The sequence below is a fragment of the Cebus imitator genome, unplaced genomic scaffold (assembly GCF_001604975.1).
Source record: "Cebus imitator isolate Cc_AM_T3 unplaced genomic scaffold, Cebus_imitator-1.0 Scaffold180, whole genome shotgun sequence".
NCBI lineage: Eukaryota > Metazoa > Chordata > Mammalia > Primates > Cebidae > Cebus > Cebus imitator.
In genome coordinates, this window is record NW_016107495.1 from 570,408 (window position 1) to 595,885 (window position 25,478).

At 44.3% G+C, this 25,478-nt stretch overlaps 1 protein-coding gene across 2 annotated transcripts in view; it reads left to right on the top strand.

The window, feature by feature from the left end:
• Positions 1–527: 527 nt before the first annotated feature.
• Positions 528–25,478, top strand: part of DPYSL5 (dihydropyrimidinase like 5) — a 99,127-nt gene continuing 74,176 nt past the window's right edge. Inside the window, exon 1 of one of the 2 annotated variants that reach the window (XM_017545551.2) lies at positions 528–688. The gene's annotated coding sequence lies outside the window, so the exon portion shown is untranslated. Of the gene's footprint in view, positions 689–1,234; positions 1,340–25,478 lie in introns of those variants that run through there. The other variant, XM_037744615.1, reaches the window with a different exon arrangement.

Below are 25,478 nucleotides of genomic sequence, written 5' to 3' on the forward strand. Positions count from 1 at the left end.
CAGTTTTCCTATGACGCCCACCCGCCCTCTGCATCCTGCAATCCGACTAGCGTCGGACAGGGTCTCGGCGCGAACCAGGCGGCCTCGGTGGAGTCCCGTGGCGGAGGGCAGTGCATCCGCCGCATTGTTTCAGTCCCTCCGGTGGGATCCAGCTGGGGGAGGGGAGACAGGGTGTCCTCCGGAGCCGCTCCCTGACCCTCCCGGGGGACCAGTGCCTCGGCACATCCGGGCTTCGTGAAATGCCCTGAGTCGCCATGGAAACCCGCGGGAACGCGGACCCTGGCGCTAGGGGGGTCAGAGAGTTCTCCGGCCGCGCCCTCCGACCGCTCTCGGACCCCGGCCCTGCCGCAGAGTCTGCCGGGAGTTGTAGTCCCCAGGAGGCGGCCGCGCGCGGCGCCGAGGATGCGGGCGCCTCCTGTCCCCGCTTCCTCTCAACCTGCTAGCTGAGGTGGGGAGCGGCGGGAGGAGCCGGCTGCGCGGTGATTGGCGGAGGCCGCTCCCAGCCCCCACCCGCGCCCCTCCCCCGCTCACCACTCCGGACTCCCGAGCTGGGCGCGCTGAGGCGGCCCCCGAGCGAGCGAGCGTGCAGCCGCCGCCGCCGCCGCCCCGAGCACCCGCAGCTCCGGCGCCGAGGCGAGACGGAGACCGACAGAGCCACGGGCCCTCGCGGCCGCAGCATCCCGGAGGAGTGGGTGATGGCAGGGGGGTCGGTGGGCTTACCCCCCCGGGCTAGGACATCCTCCTCTCCCCCTTCTGTTTCTCCGTGAGGCTCACAAAAGGGTGGGGAGCTGGGTGCACCTGAGGCCCGGCCGCAGGGGACGCGACGGGAGGTGTGGTTTGGGGTTGGGAGGTGGCCTTCGGGGCTACGCCGGAGCGTTCTTGGGGTCCTCTTTGTACCCCCACAGAGCGCCGTGCTGGACCTTGCTCACAGTAGGCGTTTAATGTGTGTGCTCGCGGGGTTGGGGAGTACTCGGGTGAGGAGGCAGCTCGGCCGAGGGATTTCGCGCCTAGCACGTAGTGGGCCGCCCCCCTCGCTGGGCGCGGTGCAGTGGACCGCTGGAGGGCTGGGCGGGGGCGGCTCTGGCCGGGGGCGGCTCTGGCCGGGGGCCAGTCCTGCCGGTCCCAGGATCCGCACCGTCCCCGGTCCCACACACCACCCAGATACACACCCTCGGTCCTTCTCGCCCCCGGGTTGCGATCTGCCCAGCCTGGACCTGACCCGGCGGTCTGTTCCACCTGCCCGGCTGACGGAGCAGACGCCTCCAGAGGACTCGTCCGCCGCCTCCGAGCCACCCTCCCGAGCCACAAAGGCCTCCTGAGGCTGCCCAGCCTGGAGCAGGTGCCGAGCTGGGTCCCTCGGCCGGAGCCCAGCGCGGGAGCCCGCCTCGCAGCATCGATCTCGGCGGGCACGGACGTCGACGCCCCGGGCCTGGGGACCGGGCTGGAGTAGGAGCTGGAGAGGCCGAGAGAGGGCGAGGGGAGGCCTGGGTTGAGGAAAGATGGGGATGAAGAAGGCTGGGGAGCTGGGTGGGGACAGGTAGTGGGTCTGGGGGAGCAGGGAGTGGGAACTAGGGTTTGAGGAGGAAAGAGAAGGGGCAGGGGCGGGTCCGAAGAGCGAGGGATGGAGTTCAGTGCAGGTGGCCCCGGGCGAGGCTGAGTCTGCTGAAGAATGGGGAGGGGAGGAGGGATGCCGGCGGGTGGAGACCGCCTGGGTTTGAGGAGGGAGGACGGGAGGGAGGAGGAGACCCGCGCTGTGCGGGGGAGGGGGCCTCCTGGGAAGGGGGGGCTCTTGACGAGGGAGCAGCAGGCAGTTGAGAGGCGGTCTCGGGCCAGAAGACCCCCAGTACCAGGCTCTGGGCCCGGCGGCCCAGGTGGCTGGCTGGGCGTGGCCCTGGGACCCGGTCTGGGGACCCAGGATAGTGGTGGATCCGGGACCGGGCTGGGCTGGCCCTGTGAGCAGCTTTGTCTCCAGGCTTGAAACCAGCTGGTAGCGACCCGTTCAGGGTTTTGTGATCTTACACGGCGCCCTCGGCACGCCCTTTTCTCGAGGAGCTCAAAGGCTTTGCCCAGCGGCAGGTGCTGCCAGGGAGGCAGCAGACGGGACATCTCCCTTCGGGGAGACCCGGAGAACAATAGCCGACCCTGGTGTCCTCCCCACAACGAACCAGGGTCCCCCAGGACGCAGGGTGCGTTTTCTGGTACCGGCAATATTCCTTGCGGAACCTCCAGGCACGTGCTGTCTTTGGGGTTGTGTGGGGGCCCGACCCCGTCAGGAATCCCGAGTGGGAGGCACTCCCCCCGCCTGGCGCCTGTAGACAGCCCCTCCCGGCTTGGTGCTTTCTAGTGCAGCGCCGCCTGCCCAGCGCTGTCCACCTGCAGCCGAGACGCGGCGTGGTTATCGGCGCAGAGCTGCTGGGCGGCGACGCAGGGGCCAGAGGCTGGAGGTCGCCTCGGTGCAGCGCGGGTTCCCAGAGCAGCGGCTTTGTCTGCGGAGGCGGTCCGAGTCCGAGTGTGCTTTCCTAGGGGGAGCTGTAAGGGCTGGTGCGGATTGTGGTGAAATTGCAGAGAAGAGGGTAGAAATGACCCGCCAAGGGTGCGGCTCTCGGTTTCTGAGCCGCTGCTAGGGGACCAGTGCTTTCCTTTGCCAGTGACCACACCCAAACCAGTGCATCTTTTGCAGACTTCGCCCATATTGTCTGCTGACCTAAGACTGGGGTGGCTCTGTGATAGGCGGTGGCTGCTTGCCCATGGGAAAGCCTAAAACAGGCTTTCAGCAGACTCCATGCGCTCAGCCTCTTGCCAGCTGCCTAAACACCTTGCAAGTCAGCGCTGCAGCGCCTTGTCATGTGAAGTGAGTGACAGCCAAAGACAGAATTCTATGTTGCACTGTTGCTTTGATAATTGGTTAGCAGACAAGTTAAAGGTAAATCTTTAGCATAAAGTTATTTTAAATTGCCGTTCATTAAAAAAAAAAAAAAAAAGGCAGGAGCGTTTTTTGCTCCCAGACTAGGCAATACTTGGCATTGTGGAACTAGATGCCGCTTACATTTGCAACTAAGTTAACTGAGAGCCTCTTGGCTCTCTTAACCAGCCTTGAAACCTCAGGATTTTCTTTCTTAACCAGGTTGGTGCATAAGGTGAAACTGTGCTGTGGCTGTTGGCTCTTACCCAGGACAGATGATAGCTTCCATGGTGAAGGCCTCTTGTCTGGGTGCCCTGTCTGGCCATAGGGAGTCAGCAGTAGGCTATGTCTTGCTGGTTTTAAAGGACGGTGTTTTGAGGAGGTGCCTCGCAGAATTTACAAAACTGGTCTGGAAGGACTAGCTGGAACATTGCTTGTTGCTGGTTTTTAACTATATTTTAACCAAATTATATATGCATATATTAATATGTATATACACATGTACACACATATGCACATACTATATTTTAATTAAATTATATATGTGTGTGTTTATGTATACGCACACACATATATACATTCAGAGAACACAAAAACTAGGAATCTCAATATTGGAAACCCAGAAATCTGACAGTGAAGGTTTTTTTCTTGTGAGAGAGCTCTCAATGGGAAATGTTTTCATGTTATTACCCAGAGGGAACAGTTTCAGGAGGGAGTGTTTTGTTGGCTTATTCTTTTTTGTAATAATTTCATAGATTTTTAAAAGGATGTAATCCTCTTAAAGCACTCTGTGAACATCCATCCCAATCTGTTCCTCAGGGCAGGGAATCCATAGATGAAGAATGTTGGTATGACCAGCCCATTTTTACAGGCAAGATGGAGAGAAGGCAACTTCCCTCTCCTATCTTCTGCTGGTGCTGCTCCAGTAAAATACCTGGAAGACAGGACCCAGCAAGGGGAGAGGCAGGTGGCCCCAGAGAAGGACTTTATGTCCCCAGAATTCCAGGGTGCCCTTCTTGAGCTTGGGGACCTCAGCTAGGTACACAAAGATGTTCATGGGACATGAAGACCTGGCTGTTGTCAGCATAGCCTCTCTAGGTGCAAACATTAGCAGGAGCGTTGCATTATTCTCAATGCTTCTATCTCTGGAAAGAGTTCCACAGCAAGGGAAGTTTACACAGTTGGCCAAAATCAGGTCTCAGGACTTGGTGTAAACTTCATTTCTGGCACTTCCACATCTCATAGATATCTGAGAAATCCCCCCTCCTTTTTTTTTTTTTTTTTTTTTTTTTTTGGAGACAGAATCTCACTCTGTCACCAGGCACCAGGCTGGAGTGCAGTGGTGTGACCTCGGCTCACTGCAACCGCCTCCTGGGTTCAAGTAATTCTCCTGCCTCAACCTCCAAGTAGCTGGGATTACAGGCATGTGCCATCACGCCTGGCTAATTTTTTATTTTTAGTAGAGACGGAGTTTCTCCACGTTGGTCAGGCTGTCTCAAAATCCCGACCTCAGATAATCCGCCTGCCTCAGCCTCCCAAAGTGCTGGGATTACAGGTGTGAGCCACTGTGCCCAGCCTCCCCTTCTTAATAGCTCCCCTGACCCAGGGTTCTGTATGATCCTGCATTAGCTCCAAGGGACTGTAAGCCAAAGGACAGCATGACTATAGGCAGGTCTCTGGGGTAAAAGCAAATTGTTCACTTCACGTTCCTAGGGCATAGAAAAATATTGAGAGCCAGAGAAGTTGGACAGGAGTATCTGAGACCTAGTCTATCTTCCTGATAGGAAAATTTACCAGTTTCTGATAGAATATGATCCTGTTTATCTTTTTTGTTCTCTGAGGTATAAGAAGATATTCCAGAAAAGTCGTCTAAGACTTAGTTCACAGGAATCCTGTAGAACAGAATATCTTTATCAATGTGAAGTCCTATAGGGAAAATTCGGTGTAATATGGGAGCAAACGAGAATAAATGTGTTTTATCAGTTTTCAAGTAAGCAGGTGTTTGATTTCATTGCACTGCTACTGGATAAATGAGAAATAATTTCAAAATCACTTTGCCTTACTTTTTTTATACGAAGATGAAAGTTTGAAATACCATAGCATGAATCTTTTGTGAGCTTTGATATTTATGTATAAAAGTGGGCACAAATTATACACTTGAACAAAAGATATTCAGGGAGGAACATGGTGTATGATTGCTTCTACTTCAGTCTTTGAAACTTGTTTCATTTAAAATAAGTTGATTTAACCATTGATTGAACTCGAGCTTGCCAAGCACTCCCATCAATCACAGCCCCGTTTTGTACTTGTTCCCTCGCCTTCCTCCTCCCTCTTCACAATCCAGGCTCAGAGGTAGTATGCACATGAGGGAGAGCCTGAAAGCCTGGGTTCAGATTTCACCTTGGCCACTTTCTGTTTATCTGTGCAATGAAGATGGTTGTATTAGTTTGGTGCAGAAGTAATTGCTGTTTTTGCCATTACTTTTTGTTGTTGTTGTTGTTGTTGTTGTTGTTGTTGTTGAGATGGAGTCTCACTCTGTCACCCAGGCTGGAGTGCAGTGGCACGATCTTGGCTCATTGCAACCTCTGCCTCCCAGGTTCAAGCAATTCTTCTGCCTCAGCCTCCCGAATAGCTGGGACTACAGGCACGTGCCACCACGACCAGCTAATTTTCGTATTTTTAGTAGAGAGGAGTTTCACCATATTGGTAAGGCTGGTCTTGCACTCCTGACCTCATAAGCCACCGCGCCCGCCCTTGCCATTACTTTTAATGACAAAAACTGCAGTGATGTCTGCACCAACCTAACAGTGTCTACCTCCGGGGTTGTTCTGAGGTTTACATGAGTTAATGTTTAGCCCTAAGAGCAGTGTCTGGCATCTAGTAACTGTACAGTAAAAGTTATCATCACCATCAGCAGTATCATTATATTCTCCCCCTAAAATGTGTGTCCACAAAAACAACACTTTGATTCCTCTTTTAATCTTTCATCCCAAGGGGCCATGGCAAGTTGCTGTAGGGATTAACAGTGGGAACAGACGGAATGATTAGGACCCCTTGCTAAAACTCCCACCCTTGCAAATAGTAGAAATAGCTCTGTGTGGAGTCTGTTTCCTGGCAGCCTCTTTAAGCTCAGCTGTTTTTAGCAGCTGAGCACTTGGAGAATTAAGAGTGTTCCAGAAGTGCTGTGACCTCAGCTTTGCTGCATCTTTCCTTTGAGTGGGGTTAGGCTGGCGTGCCTGATGAGGAGCTGTTGTCCCAAAGCTGTTTAGTTTTTGTTGTGGGAAAGAGTCACCATGTTTGGTTGATGGCAAATTGTTAGGAATAAAGATAGCTCAGGTTTTCCAGATAAGAAATACAGAATTTTGTGCAACTTGGAACCATAGAATTATTCTGTGCCAGGGATGTTTCTGATTCCTACACATTAGGTTACTGTTATCATCCCAATTTTACAAATTAGGCAACAAAGGTAAAACGGACACCCAGATGGGGACGTGGCAGAGCCCGGCTTTGAACCCAAGGGGCTTTATTACCATCTGTGTCAGTCCAGGATAACTGGAGTTCTCCAGAAAAAAGCAGAAAATCAGTTCTCCAGAAAAACAAAACCAATAGGATTGGTTTATGCAGTTGGAGAGGCTGGCAAGTCCCATATCTGCAGGGAAGGCTGGCAGACTGGAAACTCTAGGCAGGAGCTCGTGGTTCACATTTTACCTAGAATTTCTTCTTTCTCAGGGAAAACTCAGTTTTTCTTTTAAGCCTTTTGACTAATCATATGAGGCTCACCCACACTATCAAGGAAAATCTCTTTTCCTTAAAGTCAACCATCTAGCCTGGGCATCATAGAGAAACTCCATCTCTACAAAAGTTTAAAAAAAAAATTAGCCAGGCACGGTGGCACATGTCTCTGGTCCTAGCTACTTGAGAGGGTGACGTCAGAGGATTGCTTGGGCCTTGGAGGTCAAGGCTGCAGTAAGCTGTGATTACACCACTGCACTTCAGCCTGGGCAAAAGAGCAAGACTCTATCTCAGAAATTTAAAAATTTAAGAAGAATGTAGTCAACTGATTGTAGATGTTAACCACATCCACAAAATACCTTCACAGTAACACTTAGATGAATCTTTTATTGGATAACAGTACTATAGCCTAGCAAAGTTGACACAAAGAACTAACCAGGCCAGGCACGGTAGCTCATGCCTGTAATCCCAGCACTTTGGGAGGTCGAGGCAGGAGGATCACTTGAGGTCAGGAGTTCGACACCAGCCTGGCCAATATGGTAAAACCTTGTCTCTACTTAAAATACAAAAATTAGCCAGGCATAGTGGTACACACGCGTAGACCCAGCTACTCAGGAGACTGAAGCACAGGAATCACTTAATCACTTGAACCCGGGAGGTGGAGGTTGCAGTGAGCTGAGATCGCACCATTGCACTCCAGCCTGGGCGACAGAATGAGACTGTCTCAAAAACACAAAAAAAAAAAAGAAAGAAAGAAACCCTAACCATAACAGGATCCATGCTTTTAAACACTACCAAGAACCTTATGAGTTGGGTGTGAGAGTCACAGTAAACTAAATAATTTAGCAAGATGCTATCCCATTACAAAATGGTACACCTTACCTTGTTTAAAACAGAATTCAGATCTCTTTTCTCTTCAATGTGGCTTCTAGCCCAAAATATTGCTCAGAGTAAGCATTCAACGGATAATATTGAAAGAATGACTGACTGAATGGTTTTGATGATATGTTACAGGATTTTCCAGCTACTGAGACTCTGGTGCCCCATTTAAATTTTTTTATTTTACTTTTCTTTTATTATTATTATTTTATTTTATTTTTTGAGACACAGTCTCACTCTGTCATCCAGGCTGGAGTGCAGTGGTGTTATCTTGGCTCACTGCAACCTATGCCTCCCAGGTTCAAGTGATTCTCCTGCTTCAGCCTCCCAAGCAGTTGGGATTACAGGCATGCACCACCGTGCCCTGCTAATTTTTGTATTTTTAGTAGAGACAGAGTTTCACCATGTTGGCCAGGCTGTCTCAAACTCTTGGCCTCAGGTGATCTGCCGGCCTCTACCTCCCAAAGTGCTAGGATTACAGGCATGCGCCACCGTGCCTAGCCTCCCTTTTAAATTAAAAATCGTCTGGCCCAAGTAAGGTTGAGGTTTTGTGAATGACTAGATTCTCTTGGGAAAAAAGGAGAATTTTTGCATTCTGAATTGTGCATGTGTCACTCCCCACTACCTAACATCTGTCCACTTTCCTTGGCTCAGCAAAGGGTTTGGGGTCTGTTGCTGCCTGGACTCCCTGTGAATGTGTGTCTCCCATACATTAGTAGTGCCCGGTACTCAATCACACCATCTTTGTGTCCCTCCAGTGTCCATTAGGCTGCCCTTTGTTGATTTCAAATCTGCCATGGGCTGGCTCGAATTTCTTAGGCCTTGGGTCTTTATTCTCCCTCCTTTTGTCTAGTCCTGTCCTTCCCTTTGTCCTTCTGCAGAGCAAGATCCACTATTGATACAGAAGTCACCTCCTTTCTCATTTTTTACTTCGGATTTCTGACCTTGTAGATTGATATGTTTGTTCTGTTATAAAATTCAAAAACAACCCCCAATTTTTTTCATTTAATGTCTTTTTGCTCCTGTTTCCAGCATATGTGAAACACTTTCAACCTTAATGAAGTTACTTAAATTTTTAATTTTGCTGTATTGTCAAGCAGCAATACACATACATGAAACAGTCACTTTTGGGGGTACAGTGGCTGAGGGTGCATTTTTTAAAAAACTTTTTAGTGAAGTGTAACAGATAAACAGAGAAGTGTACAAACCATAAGTGGGTAGCTTGATGAAACATGCCCATGTAATCTGCACCAAATTAAGAAACAGAAGATTGGAGTCTCTGAGCCTACTATGGCTCAGAGGGCTGCCTGATTCAAATTCTTATTATTAAAAAAAAAAAAAAGAAAGAAACAAAATTATCAATACTCAGAGTCTCTAGTTTCTTAGTATTCTTCCTCCATATCCTGACTCCTTACACATAGATCAATCAGCTTTCCCTATTTTTGAACTTTTTACAAATGGAATCATGTAGTCCATATTCTCTTGACAGTGGCTTCTTGTGCTCAGGGTTATATGAGATTTCTCCTACTGTTGTATTTAATTTGCTCATTTTCATTGCTGTATAGCATCCCATTGTATGCATGTACCAAATGTGTCAGTTTTGTTGCTAATGGTATTTGGATTGAACATTCTAATAGGTGTCTTAGTGAACATATGTACCCCTGACCCAGTTTCACTCCTAGGTATGTAATAGGCACATATATATATATATATATATAATAGGTGTATATATATACCTAGGAGTGAAATTACTGGGTTAGGGGTACATATGTGTTCTGTTTTAGTAAATTGTGCCAAACACTAAGATTAATGGTGAAATTAAAAAAAAAAAAATCCTCTGAGGTATGCAATGCAGTGATTAAACCAAAATCCTAAAGACTGGCCCAATATTACGGTTTGATCAGAGGTTGGCTTCCAACTCTTATTCTTCAGTGAAAAGTAGAACTTTAAGCTTTATCTCTGACTCCATAGTAATCTATCAGTTAAAAAATTATATATACAATATATGCATATATATTATATATATATTACATTAGTTTTCAAGAATTGTTCATAAACAACCAGTTGATTGGCTGAAATGAACACTTTTAAACTAAACAGTGTACATCTACCTTAGTCTTGGCTACAGCAGTTTTCTTAACTCATGTTTCTTAAGGAAAAGATAAAAATTAGATTATAAATGCAACATTGGTCCAAAGATCATTCCAGAGATGTCCTGACAGCCTCGGGCAAGATTAACAAGTGGTTTTTATTGTTAACTAATTTATATTTATTATATTGGGTCAAATAGTGATTTTGAATTGTGTAATTTCTGTGGCTTATAAAAAGTCCCAGCTGGGCGTGGTGGCTTACGCCTGTAATCCCAACACTTTGTGGAGCCGAGGTGGACATATCACCTTAGGTCAGGAGTTCGAGACCAGCCTGGCCAACATATAATGAAACTCTGTCTCTACTAAAAAATACAAAAATTAGCTGGGCATGATGGCACACACCTGTAGTCCCAGCTACTTGGGAAGCTGAGGCAGGAGAATCGCTTGAACTCAGGAGGTGGATGTTGCAGTGAGCTGAGATCACTCCACTGCCCTCCAGCCTGGGTGACACAGCAAGACTCTCTCTCTCAAAAAAAAAAAAAAAAATGTCCAGCTTGGAATCACAGAGTTGAGATTTCTTACTAGGGAATAGAATTATGACATTTATCTTATTTTTGGTAGGTTTCTGAAAAGATCTGAAATAGACATGATTTTTTTTACAGTTGGATTATAATGGAAAGAACCTCTGCAACTAAAAAGGTGAAGCACAAAGATATGAGCACTAACCTTCAGGCTGTTGCATCTCATATCCAAGGCCTGTATCATCATGTGGCCCAGGAGAGATGGCAGTGATGGTCATGGCCAGTGTGGGTAAAAGACAATAGTTTAGGCATAATTATAGGATGGTAGTAATGAAACATGAGCAGCCAAAGGAGCCTGCCAAGGCAGTCATGAAATCCTAACTTGACTGGTTTTTCCCTGTGAGATCCATTCACAGCACAAATTATTCCTGAGAAATTTTTTTTTTAGCATGTGGCCTGCCATGTTTGGTATGTATCTTTATACAAACAAGTGAATGAGATCAGACTTAACATACCTTTAAAACCTAAACTAACTGCTTAAACTCTGAGTCCCTTAAGCACTTAGAGAGTTCATATTTCATATCTTTTATAATATAGGATGTAATTTTTTTTTGAGACCAAGGTCTCGCTGTCATCCAGGCTGGATTACAGTGGCACAATTGGGGGCTCACTGCAGCCTCAATATCCCAGGCTCAAGCAATCCTCTCACCTCACCCTCCCAAGTAGCTGGGACCACAGGTACAGGTGCATGCCATGCCACCACACCAGCTAATTTTTTTTTTTTTTGTAGAGATAGGGTCTCCCTGTATTGCCCAGGCTGGTCTTGAACTGCTGGCTAAAGCAATCCTCCCTCCTTGGCCTTCTAAAGTGCTGGGATTACAGATGTCCGCTACCACACCTGGCCTAATTTTGTACTTTAAAACATATAAATCTAATACTCCAATATTTAATCAATTATAAACCACCCATAGAAAATTTTGCTTGTCTAGCTAATGTAATTTTGGCTGATTCCATTCAAGCCTTTGTCTATATGTTTACATATATTTTTACAGAGTTGTTAGCACAGCATGGAAATTATTTGATATTCTGTTCTTTCATCAAAACTTTTCCATGTCTCTACCTGATCTACAAATGGAAGGTTTTAAGTGACAGTCTTCAGTTTCATTGGAATGTACTAGATTCCATTTTTTTTTTTTGAGACGGATTTTCGCTCTTGTTACCCAGGCTGGAGTGCAATGGCGCGATCTCGGCTCATCGCAACCTCCGCCTCCTGGGTTCAGGCAATTCTCCTGCCTCAGCCTCCTGAGTAGCTGGGATTACAGGCATGCACCACCATGCCCAGCTAATTTTTGGATATTTTTAGTAGAGACAGGGTTTCACCATGTTGACCAGGATGGTCTCGATCTCTTGACCTCGTGATCCACCCGCCTCGGACTCCCAAAGTGCTGGGATTACAGGCTTGAGCCACCGCGCCTGGCCTAGATTCCATTTTTAAAATCCATTTTGTTTTTATACGTTATTAGATTCTATTTACACATTTACTGATTGATGAACATTAAAGTTATATCCAAGTTTTTAATTATTTTAGATAACACAACCATAAAACAATTCATATTGTTGTGAACATCACATACATTCTTTTCATACCTAGCTGATAGTATGTTTTTGAGAATAGAGATTGTGTTTTTTAACAAATGTTTTTGGTGTAGGGGGTACAATTCTATCCATAGTACCTGATAGTTTTCACATTAAGAGAAGTGTATAAATACATGTTAATTCCTTTATTTCAGGACCAACTTCACAAAGTTTCCTGATCAGCAAATACTTTTCTAATAGCCTTAGTTGGCAAGTTGGTCATTGAAGAATTTGTGTGAAAGTAGGAATAAAATTGTGTGAGATAATCAGTCATTAACAGGAATAATTTGGAGGATGAAAGATTCCAAGTGAAGCTGATTTTTATCAATTAATTCTATAAAATTGTGCGGTCTCAGTACCAGATAGCATCTGAAGTTGGCCGTTATGACAGAAATTAAATGGTCTCAATGTTGCAGAGAAATTATTCAATTATGAGGCACACCCATTGCTAAGTTCTGAATATCTAGGAACAGAGTGCAAATAGCAAGACATGAAAATGAATGTTAGTGCTGCCTGGCAAGGGAGAGAGAGATTTACTGTCCGATAACTGTGCCCTTCACTTGCCTTGAGCTGTTGTTTGAGATGGGCTTGAACCTCCTCTCAGAAATGCACCTATTTCCTGAGTGCCTGCAACGGGCAGTGCAATTTCCAGGAAGGAGCTAGCGCATGGGAGGCAGTTAGGTTTGGAATCCTCACTGCTACTTTCTAGGCATGAGAGACTTGGGCAAAGTCATTTTATCTCCCCAAGCCTGTTTCCTTGTGAGTTAAAAAGATGTTAATATTGACCTCACAGGCTTCTAGAGGACTAAAGTGATTGTGTGCATTGAGTCTGGTGGGCATGTGGTAAGCATTAAGTGGAGCTGATGGTATTGTCTAGATGCTAAGGTAGGTGCTTTGCAATATACAAAGGTATATAGGCTGGGCGCTGTGGCTCACGCCTGTAATTCCAGCACTTTGGGAGGCCGAGGCAGGTAAATCACAAGGTCAAGAGATCAAGACCGTCCTGGCCAACACGGTGAAACCCCGTCTCTACTACAAATACAAAAATTAGCTGGGTGTGGTGGCATGCGCCTGTAGTCCCAGCTACTCGGGAGGCTGAGGCAGGAGAATCGCTTGAACCCGGGAGGTGGAGGTTGCAGTGAGCTGAGATCGCGCAACTGCACTCCAGTCTGGCGACAGAGCAAGACTCTGTCTCAAACAAACAAACAAAGGCATATAAAAACTATCAAAGGGACATACTGTCAAATGGAAATAGGCAGGACAATATGACAATTGGAGAATGTAAACTGCCTTACATAAGGAGTTTAGCAAAATGTCTCTCCCTTCCTGTATCTGTCAGATGAGAAGATGCAGACTGGGTGCTGTCCTGACTACTTTATGTCCTGTGACAGACACCCTGTGTTGCTGAGCTGTCACAATTCTTTATTGGTGAAAACTGGCAGATTTGCAGTTTGACACTATCTATCAAAATTAAAACTGCACATTCCTTTTAACCCGGCAGTACCACTGCTAGCATATCTTTTTTCCTAAAGATATACAAGCACATGTCCTTGATGAGAAATACAAAGGGCTATTATTGCAGCATTACTTGTACTAGCAAAAAATTAGACATGACCTACCATTGGAGAATGAATGAAATGCATTATGACACAACCTTACAAAGGACTACCATAAAGCCATTACAAAGACTAAGGCAAGTATTTCTGTTCTAATGTAGAACAACATCCAATATATATCATTGAATGGGAAGAAAACAGTGCAGAACAATATTTAATGTGTGCCATCCTTTCTGTAATACAGTATGTCATGTGAAATATATACATATATGCTTAAATATGCGTAGACTGTCCATGGAAGGAAACACAACAAAGCCTACAATGGTGTTTGTCTCTGGAGGGGTGAGGGAGGAGCTGGGAAAATTCACAATTTACACGGTTTTAAATGTTTATCATGTGTATGTTTTCCTTGTCTAAACAATAATAATAATTTGGCACCCTTGGCTGGCTCTGGCTCACCCTGTCAGAGACTCAAGAAGACTTGAGAAGGGTGAAGTTCTTGGGCCCATGTGGATGGCTTATGTTCTCAAATAGACCCCCAGATGCAGGCCTCCGAAATAAGACACAAGCATGCAGAGTTGAGCTTTCAGGCTTACTGAACAGACAGACCGTGTTTTTTTGACTGCCCATTCAAACAAGAAACACTCTGGGATCAGGAAAGTTGGAATGACCCATTATTGCTGACTATCAAATAGCATTTCCAATATTTCCCCTTTGAATCTTTTTTATTCAGAGGAAAACTTGGTTGGATCTGTAGGACACAGAAGATGAGAAGCACTAACTGGGCATTGTGAACCTTCCCACAGTAATGTGTATGTCTGCTTATCCCTTCATCCCTTCCTCCAGGCAGCAAGCACTTAGTGAACACCTGCAGTGGGCCAGGTGTCATCACAGGATATTGGGGCTAAAAGAACTTTAGACGACATTTAGTCATTTCACAGAGGAGGAACTCGCAGGGCACTTCAGCTTCCAGTGAGTGGTATCAGTGCAGAGAGAATGTCTGGTGATTTTTGCCCTCTTTGGTCTCAGATGATGGGTTAGAAGGACTCTGGATGCTCCTATAGAGTTGGCTTCCTCATGTAGAGTGTTCATTTCATTTTGCCTTGTGTTTCAGTTACTTGTGGACATATTTTCTCTCTAAGGACGTGAAAACTGATTCATGCCACTCCCCCACCCCCAACCATGATCTCTAACTCCTGGTGTTTACACTCTTGGGTGAGTAGGGGCAGGACCTGTGACCTGCTTCTAACTAATAGGATACAGCAGAGGTGATGGGAATGTCCTTTGTCTTATTATGTTATATAATAACTTACCTTGCTAGCAAACTCCCTTTGGAAACTCTTTTTGCTTGATGAACTAAGTGGCTATTTTGGGAAAGCCTGCTTGGCGAGAAATTGGTAGCTTCTAGGAGCTGAGGGTGGCCTCTAGCTGAGGGCCTGCAACCACGTGGAAATGAATTCTGCCAACAATGTGAGTGAGTGTGGAAGGAAGTTCTTCCCCAGGCAAGTCTCCAGATGAGAACACAGCTCATCCAGCATGTTGATTGCAGCCTTGTGAGGCTCTAAGCAGAGGACCCAGGGCTCCTGACCCACAGAGTGTGAGGAAATAAGCTTGTGTTGCTTTATGACACTAAATTTGTGATAATTTGTTACACAGCATAGAAAACTAATACAGGGTTCTCTTTTGGCGCTTGGCACAAGGCCTCTCAGCAAGTTGGTTATCAGTGAAGGTGTTGAGCTGAATTTATTTCTCTTTCTTTTCGTGAATGTATGTCACAATAAATTCCTGAAATGCTCTCACTTGGGTGGTCATATAATTTATATTTCAAAGCAGAGCACTTTGGAGAGTGATTATTATTTGCTATTAATAATCTACTTAGGTCTATAGGAATAAACTAGGTCTATGCCAGGCATACTGGGAGGCATGGTCCCCCAAGCTATGATAATCTCATCATTTATCATCCATGTTTTCCTGGCTCATTTTGCCTCTGAAGGCATTGCATATCTGTTAATTATTTTTCTTCTGGGTCTGCACTTTTCCTTCCCCCTTCCCATCCCTACCTGTTCCCTGGCTTCTGCCTGGATGTTGGCAGACGGCCACTGTGTGCCTGACTGTGACAAGGCTGGTGGAAGTCACCTGGATGGCAAGCACATCCAGCCTCTGTGTAGAGGACCAGCAGAGTGGGGGAGCTGTGTTGCCCAAGTTGGTGGGAAGGGAGGCTGGGACAGAGCTGTGCAGAGGAATTTACCGGAAGCAGGTGTAGGAGTCATCAACACCCCATTACATGGCCCTTTTCAATGTGTACAGCCTATTCCAGAAGCTGTTTCTGCCTGCCTCTGATGTTTTTTTGTTGGGTTTTGTTCGGGTGGAGGAGAGGGGACTTGTTGAGGTGCCCTCTCCTTGGAATCCCCTTTTTGGAATAGACCCTGTAGCATCTGACACATGCACTCTGAAGGCCTCTCTCCAACACAGGGGGAGGAGTGGCTCCCCATCCCCCACCACCCGCCTCCAAAATTATCTTCCTTACAAACCATATGAGGAGCCCAACCCCTTCCCACACATCACCAGAATGTCCCTTCACTTTTTCACTGAGCCAGCCACTTGCATTGCCTCCGGCCTATCCCTTCCTCCAGTGTTCAGCTGTGTGGAACCGTCCCCCCTGGCACTTGGCCACAGCTGTGACATGGGCTTCAGGCTGTTGGCAGCCTCCCCCTTTACACAGGTTCAGTTTCAGCTGCTGACCAGGAATGCGGGACAGTCTTAACCTGCCCCCCAGGCCTGTACCTGTTTTCTTGACTTGTGGACCATGCTGGAGCTTCCATTCCTTTCCTATCACTGCTTCTCAAACCTTGCCCGGAATGGTAAAGGAAAAGGAGCTCATACCTCTGGGAGCTTGTGAGCTTGGCCTGCAGCACCCTGGTACAAGTTGGAAATACCCTTGAAGCATGTTTGAACAGCTTTATTGAGATGCAACTTTCGTACCATAGAGTTCACCCGTACTAAGTGTGCAATGCAATGGTTTCTAGTGTGTTCACAGAGTTGTGTAGTCATCACCATAGTCTAATTTTAGAACATTTTCACCACCCCAAAAGAAACCCCATATCCATTAGCAGCCACTCCCCGTTTCTTCCACTACTATCTCTTCCCCAACCCTCTAGCCCCTGGCAACCACTAATCTACTTACTGTCCCTATGGTTTTGCTGATTCTAAACATTTCATATAAATATAATCATACAATTTGTGGCCTTTGGTGATTGTTGAAGCCACATTTTTTAATCTTAAGAAAATTGATGCACTGTCTGCACTCTAGTTCACAGTATACCCTTTTTGTTTTAATAGATACAAGGAATTTCAGAAATCACACATAGTTAGACCAGGCGGTGTGGCTCACACCTGTAATCACAGCATTTTGAGAGGCCAAGGTAGGTGGATCATTAAGAGCCCAGGAGTTGGAGACCAGCCTGGGCAACAGGACAAAACCCCATCTCTACCAAAAAAAAATTACAAAAATTAGCCAGGTGCAATGGTGCACGCCTTTAGTCCCAGCTGCTTGGGAGGCTGAGGTGGAAGTTTCAGTGGGCTGAGATCATGCCACTGCACTCCAGTCTGGGCAATAGAGCCAGACCCTGTCTCATAAAAGAAAAGAAATGACACACAGTTTAAATGTTTAGCACCACAAAAGGGCTCCAGGAAGAAGTGCCTTACTCATGCCACACCCCTTGGGACCCAGTCTGAAAGGGGTGGGCCTCAACAATACTGATAGCATCCAGTTGGCTTTCCATCTAGAGCAGGTGCAGATCCCAAAGTAGGATTATTTTGAGTAGATGATGGGAAAGGTGGGGAAGATGATTAACATTCTCTGAGCATCTGCCACTAGCCAAGCACCATCTAAGTACCATAGAAAGCAAAAGGTGGATGGAGGTGCTGGCCTTGAAGAAGTATCACTCTCTGGGTGCAGATTGTGCAACTGTCAGTAAAGTGATAGAGAATGACTAATGTGAACCATCCTGGCCATTGGGATGCAGCAGAGGTCTTCACTGGTGAGGTGATAGGCTGGATTTGGGAAGATGATGCCAGGCAGAGGGATGAGTGTGAAGCTGCAGGAAGGGCCAAGCCCTTGGAGAGGAACCTGCATGGCTGGCCTGTGGGAGCAGGGAAGCTTGGGCAGCAGGGGAGAAGGGGACAGACTCCCAAGGTGGCTGAGGGCAACTGAACACATCCCTACTCCCCCATTTCCACCTCTTCCTGGCTCTTCACCTTTGGGGTCTATTTGCTGAGGGGAGTCCAAGGATGCTGGCTGAAGGAGGGGGCCCAAGAGGGTGGTAAATTAGGAGACCTTGTCTTCGTCTACATCCATTCACACAGACCCCTCATTGCCCTGAGCCTCCAGACCACCCTCAGCAATTTTTCTTTCCTAATGAAAATCAGTGGCAATACAATGATGGGTTTTGAAAATATATTTAGCTTAGTCTCTGTATATATTTAAATAAGAAAACGGTGTGCATAAATGTAATGTGTTTTTCTCTCCTTTTGATTTTGTATTAAAATAACATCTCTTGTTCCTCCTTTCTTTGGGAACCTTTGTTCACATCCTTCATGTTCCAAAAAGCCAACAAATAGCACAGAAAACATGGTCTTTCCTCCTAACTGTAGAGTCCTCTGTTCTTTGTTAAGATATGGAGATAGGTTTTTGTGTTCATTTTTAGGTTCACAGTGAGCTTGAAGTAATCAGAGCATACTTTATTGTATAAAAATTTTATTATAACAGGTGTGGCCCATGAGAAAGACCTTACGGGTAAACAGAGAGTCAAAAGGCTGGAAAACATAGCTCATGGCTTTTTTGTCTGTGCTTTAAAATCCTCAGTTGTAAGCGATGAATTGGACATTTACAGAGACCTGTGCCAAGTATGAACACAGATATCAATACAGAGGTATCTGTAATACACAGCCCTTGCCCTCGCCAGCTATCACAGACTAAAATGCTAACAGAGACCTGCAATTCTTTTATTATTCTTATTATTATTATTGTTATTATTTTTGAGACAGAGTCTCACTCTGTCACCCAGGCTGGAGTGCAGTGGCCTGATCTCAGCTCACTGCAACCTCCACCTCCCCGGAACAAGCGATTCTCCTGCCTCAGCCTCCCGAGTAACTGGGCCTACAGGCACACGCTACCACACCCAGTTAATTTTTTATATTTTTAGTAGAGACAGGGTTTCACCGTATTGGCCATGATGATCTTGATCTCTTGACCTCGTGATCTGCCCACCTCAGCCTCCGAAAGTGCTGGGATTACAGGTGTGAGCCACTGCACCTGACTGAGACCTACAATTCTTGAAGTCAGGGATTCTATAACACTCATTTAGAATCCCACCATCAGAGATAGTGAGGAGCACCCGGTGGGTATTTGTCTGCATGGTGAGTAAAGGGATGTATGAGTTGGCCAGATTAAGGGTAAATGCCCTGTGAATAGCGTAGTCCCTCAATGAGAATTCAGTGTAAAGGCAGGAAATAGAATGTCTAGGAGTTAAGCCTGGGTTTAGAACTTGCCCTTCCACACTTACTAATAATCTGTGTGGTATCAAGCAAGTTACTTAACCCTTCTGAACCCCTTGGCCTCATTCACTGCAGTGTTGCTGTAAGGATAAGAAATGAAATATAAAAAACATCTAGTCCTATGCATGACACACAATAGGGGCTCAGTAAATTTGACTGGGTGAATATGGTTTTCACCTGATTTTATTAACAATACATATTCACTGTGAAAAAAGTAAATGATATCATAAGGAAGAAAACAAAAGACACCTGAAATCCCACAACCCTAAAATAGCCACCAGTAGCAGTTTGGTGACCACCTTTCATGCATCTCATTATGCAGATGCATGCGCACATGCACACACACACACACACACACACACACAATGTTCATTTGAATTATGTTTTCTTGCTTTGTTAAAAAATGACGCTTTTGGGGGGACTAGGGGAGGGACAGTGGGGGGTAGGGAGCTGGGGAGGGATAACATGGGGAGAAATGCCAGATATAGATGATAGGGATGGAGGCAGCAAACCACATTGCCATGTATGTACCTATGCAACAATCCTGCATGTTCTTCACATGTACCTCAGAACTTAAAGTGCAATAAATAAATAAATAAATATATATATATATATATGTATATTAAATGAGGCTTAAAAGAATTGTAATGTTCCCAATACAAAGAAAAGATAAAGTTTGAGGTGATGGATATCTCAGTTACCCTGATTTGATCATTACACATCATATACATACATCAGAATGTCACATGAACCCCCAAATATGTACAACTATGATATATCCATAAAAATAAATTTAAAAATTATTATTTTTATTATCTTTTTGAGACAAAGTCTCACTCCATCACCTAGACTGGAGTGCAGCGGCATGATCTCAGCTCACTGCAACCTCCATCTCCCAAGTTCAAGCCATTCTCGGGCCTCCTCCCCAGTATCTGAGATTACAGATGCGCACCACCACACCCAGCTAATTTTTTTGTATTTTTAGTAGAGACATGGTTTCATCGTGTTGGCCAGGCTGGCCTCAAACTCCTAAACTCAAATAATCCGCCCAACTCATCCTCCCAAAGTGCTGGGATTACAGGCGTGAGCCACGATGCCCAGCTTAAAAATTAATAAGACTTTTTCTCATCTCCAACTAAACACCACCTCCTCACCCTTAGGTAACCAACATAAATTGGGGGGTTTCCACCCACAGTTTATTCCATACACATCAATGTATATAAATATATGTACGTAGTAAATGTTTTTTGTCCTTGTTAATTTTACCAAAATGGGACCCGATTTAACATTATACCTGTGTGTGGGTGTCATGGATACAGGGATTGGATTTACATTTTGGTAAAATACATCTTCTCTACAATTTGCCTTATCACTACACATTGGAAGAGACTATACGCCAACCTTTTAGATCTTTTTAAAACTGCATAATATCCCATGGCATGGATAATGCTACAGTTTAGTCTGCCATTCTCTATTGATGGGCATTCAGTTTGTTTCCAATTGTTTGTTTTTGCCCTGCCAACAGTGCTGCAGTGGACGGCTCGGTGCCTGTCTCCTTATGTTCTGTTGTTTTTATTTCTATGGAGAGAGTCCCAGGCGTGAGGTGCTTGGTCAGAGGTTTTTTTAAAATTTTAGTGGAGGCCTTTTAAGACTTTTTCAGAAGGGTGAATATTTCACATTTCCACCAGCCACATATGGATTCTCCTCACTACCGCTCCCAACTTGCACCTCTTCTCCCACAAGACGTGCCAATGTCAGATAGCATGCTTGAATTTTCGAGATCTGTTGGATGTAAAGTGATACTTCATTGTTACTTACTGTATTTGCATTTCTTTGACTGTTGAAGAGGCTGAGAATAATCTCATGTTGTTGGTCATTTAGATTTGTTCTTCTGTGTATCACTTACTGATGTCCTATGCCCATCTTTCTCTTGCCTGTGTTTTTCCAATCAATATGTTAAGAGCTCCTTGCTGTCATATGCACTGCACATGTTTTCTAAGACTCTTTATCATTTATCTATTGATTTATTTCTATAGTATCTTTCATTTTGCCAAGTTTTAAAATTTTTATCAAGTCAGAATTGTGTCTTTTCGTGTGTGTGTGGTTTCTGAGTTTGCACACTGAGTTAAAAGCTCTCCTCTACTCCTTGGTGGTACTTGTAGTTTCCCAGGTTGTCTTCTAGTCTTTTTATTGTTTTATGTTTTACATTTAAATAAATTCCAGATGGATTACACATTTTGGTATATGCTGTAACATAGGAAAGCCAATTTAATTTTCTTCCAGATGAATAACCAGTTGTGCTCACATCATTCATTGCATAAGTCATTTTCCCCACTGAGTTGAAATATCACTTTTGTTGGATTTAATTGAAATCTGCTACCAAGCGCTCTATTCTGCTCTCTCTATCTGTTGATACCACACGGTTTTAACTACAGTGATTTCGTAGAGCATATTGTAATATCTACTAAGAAAGCCCTTCATCTCCCCCACACTGTTCCTTTTCATAATTTTCTTGACTACTCTCAATTCCATTATCTACTTTAAAATAAGCACGTTGTGAATTCATTTCGTTTATATATTAATTTGGAGAAAATTGACATTTTATGATATTACATCTTCCCACCTAAGCATATATTTGTTTCATTTTGTTTGGAACCTACTTTTTATACTTTGAGAAATTCTTTAGGAATCTATGCCTTTCTTGGTTTGTTTGTTTGTTTGTTTGTTTGTTTGTTTTTTGAGACAAGGTCTTGCTCTCTTGCTTAGGCCGAACTGTAGTGGCGCAGTCACAGCTCACTGTAGCCTCGACCAGGAATCCTGGGCTCAAGTGATCTCCCCACCTCAGCCTCCTGAGTAGCGGGGACTACAGGTTCATGCCACCATGCCTGGCTAATTTTTGTATTTTTTGAAGAGATAGGGTTTCACCATGTTGCCCAGGCTGGTCTCGAACTCCTGGGCTCAAGTGATGCACCCACCTTGGCCCCCCAAAGAGTTGGGATTACAGGCGTGAGCCACTATTTATGGCCAGCCTTTCTTAGTCCCCTCCCCTCCCCTCCCTTCCCTTCCCTTCCCTCTTTCTTTTTCTTTTCTTTTTTGTTTGTAAGGCTGTATTGAGGTGTAATTTACATACTATAACATTCACCCACTTTAAGTGTCTAATTTACTGAATATTCAATTTTTGCAGAGTTATGTAACCATCAAGTAGTCTAATTTTAGAAAATGTCCATCACTCCACACAGACACTTTGAGGCCATTTGCAGTCACTTCCCATTCCCACTCCCAGCCCTAGGCAGCCACTACTCAAAATAGATCAAAATAGAGAAAATACTCCATATATAGATTTGCCCTTTTTGCACCATTCTTAATGTTTTATTCTTTACAGTGTTTTTCACTGTTGTGAATAGAACATTTTTTCCTCCTATTTCTTGCTAGCCATTTGCTATAAAAAAATTGATTTTATTATATTTATCATATAATCCATTATCTTACCAATTTTCTTAGGTTTTCTTATACAGCTGTAGCATAATGTATCTCTTTTTTTTTCCATGTTTATTCTGAGGATTAATTTTCTATCTTATTGCATTTTCTGGCAACTTGTAAACATTGTTTAATAATAGTGGTCAGGGAAGGCATCCTTGCTTTATTCCAATTATAATGACTGACTTTAGTGCTTTACTCATTAGAGTGATATTTGCTGTTGGTTTTTGGTAACGTGTCCTTATTACACTTGAGTCCTTTTGTTCTGTTCCATGGTTCTTAGAATTTTTACTGGGAATGACATTTCATCAGATGTTTTCAACTTTTATTTATTTTGATTGTTTTTTCTCACTTGATTTGTGGATGTAAAGAACGATGCTGCTAACTTCCATGATGAATTGTACTTGGCTTATGGAATAAACCCAGACAGGTCAAACTGTGTTATCCTTTTGGTACACTGCAAATTGTTTGCAACCGTAGTTTGTATCTTTCGTTATCTATGTTCATGAGATTTGTCCAAGGGTTTGCTGTTTTAGTGCTGTCATTATTAGGCTTTGATATCAGGGTTATATTGGTTTTTAAAAATGAGTTGGTTGGGCGCATGGCTGTAATCCCAGCACTTTGGGAGGCTGAAGGACCACTTGGAGCCCAGGAGGTTGAGGCTGCAGTGAGCTATGATTGTGCCACTGCACTCCAGCCTGGGCAACAGAGTAAGTAAGAGTCTGTCTCAAAAAAAAAAAAAAAAAATTAAAATGAGTTCGGGAGCTTGTCATCAAACTGTCATTTTTTGACAACTCTTGATGGACTGGTAGAGGCAGGACAAGTCAAAACAACAAGGTTGAAAGGGAGTTATCTTTCCATTCTGTTTGTCTTTTAAGCCTGCTGTTTAGTAGGTAATAGTTAATACATTTCCTTAATTGTTGGCTAGAGCTGCTCTGCACATTGCCTTAACCACTAGCCACATATGCCTATTTAAATTAAAATGAAATAAAATTTAAAATTCAGTTCCTCAGTCATATAAGCCACCTTTCAAGTTCTCAGTAGCCACATGTGGCCAGTGGCGCCACACTAAACAGCAAATCAGGGGTCAGCAGACCATGTTCAGTGGAGTTTTTGTATAGCTTGGTGAGCTAAGAATGGTTGTTACCATTTTAAGGGGTGAGTTAAAAGAAGAAAGAATGTGTGACAGAGCCTGTGACTGTGGCCCACAGAGCTTAACCTATTTATTCTCTGGCCTTTTACAGAAAAAGTCTGGTGATCCCTGATTGAGAACATTGTCTCCTGACTTGAGTTGCTCGCCTATTCCTTTATCATTTTTATGATAAATTACCATCTATATGATTGTTTACTTATTTTTCTTTAAATAGGTTTAAATTTTTGAAAGAAACATTATGTCAACATCATAAATAGAAATATTCACTTACATTTTTTACTTACATTTTTGAAAGAAACATTACCTTTTTTTTTAAGATGGAGCCTTGCTGTCGCCCAAGCTGGAGTGCAGTGGCACCATCTCAGCTCACTGCAGCCTCTGCCTCCCAGAGTCAAGCAATTCTCTGCCTCAGCCTCCCGAGTAGTTGGGATTACAGGTGCATACCACCACACCCAGCTAATTTTGTATTTTTAATAGAGATGGGGTTTTGCCATGTTGGCCAGGCTAGTCTCAAACTCCTGGCCTCAAGTGATCCGCCTGCCTCGGCCTCCCAAAGTGTTGGGATTACAGGCATGAGCCACTGCACCCAGCCAAAAACATTACTTATTTTTTGAAAGAAACATTATTTCTTACATTTTTACCTAAAGTTTTGAAATTTACTTAAATTTTTGTTTTTTGTTTTTTTTTGAGACGGAGTCTCGCTCTGTCACTAGGCTGGAGTGCAGTAGCACAATCTCAGCTCACTGCAACCTCCAACTTCCTGGATTCAAGCTATTCTCCTGCCTCAGCCTCCCAAGTAGCTGGGATTACAGGCATGCGCAACCACGCCCAGGTAATTTTTGTATTTTTGGTAAAGACAGGGTTTCACCATGTTGGCCAGGATGGTCTTGATCTCCTGACCTCGTGATCTGCCCGCCTTAGCCTCCCAAAGTGCTGGGGTTACAGGTGTGAGCCACCATGCCTGGCCGAAATTTACTTAAATTTTTGAAAGAAACATTATTTCTTACATTTTTACTTAGTTTTGAAATTTACTTAAATTTTTGGAAGAAACATTATTTCTTACATTTTTGCTTAAAGTTTTGAAATTTACTTAATTTTTTTTTACTTAAGTTTTTGAAAGGAACATGATATCAACATCAGAAATAGAAACATTTGTCATAAATAGGTAACTAAAAAAATGAATACAATGAAAGCCAACAGTATTATTAAATTCCAATTACAAACTAGACCTTGTTCTTCCCTTTGCTAAAAAGAGAGATTAGTAAGTATGAAGTATTAGAAGATACACACCCACCAGCTGAGATATTTTCCTTGATGTAATCAGACATGAAGAAAGAGAACTGGAAAGGGAACTGCCTCCTCACTCATAATTCCATGTCATTTAAGTCCAGGCACGTGTACCTCCTTATACACGTGTTCCCAACTCTGGAGCACTGGGCTGAGGAGAGAGGAGAGCAGGGAGCATGAGTCTGGCTAGATGATGGCTGGGGTTGAGGAGCAGTAGTTAGATACCTGCCTTACCACTGCCAGCTAAAGGATCCACAAGACATTATTTGTATTCTCTTTGTTGTGAAGGATGGAGCACCAGATGTAAATTTATAATTAGACTCTGTCATTCCACAGAATACTCCACAAAAGTGTCATCTAAATGAAAAACTTAATGATGTTTTCTCAGCTTTTCTTGATGTTTGCTCTATATTAAAAATGGCCATTGGAAAAATATCTAGGCACCTTCTGCAAAATTGCACTCAAATATATATTTATTTTCCTTAAATAGTAATTCCATAAATTCCTTCTAGAATTTTTATTTCCATGTAGAACAGACTTTCTCTAAAATATTTAGACTGAAACCTCTTTTTAATGTTTCCTGGTGGGTGAATCAGAGCCTTCTTTTAATCCAACAGTAAGGTTTTCCCTTTCCCATACCATTTCCCCTTTTGTTTGAACTGCTAGGAAGTTTAATACTAAATGTAATTC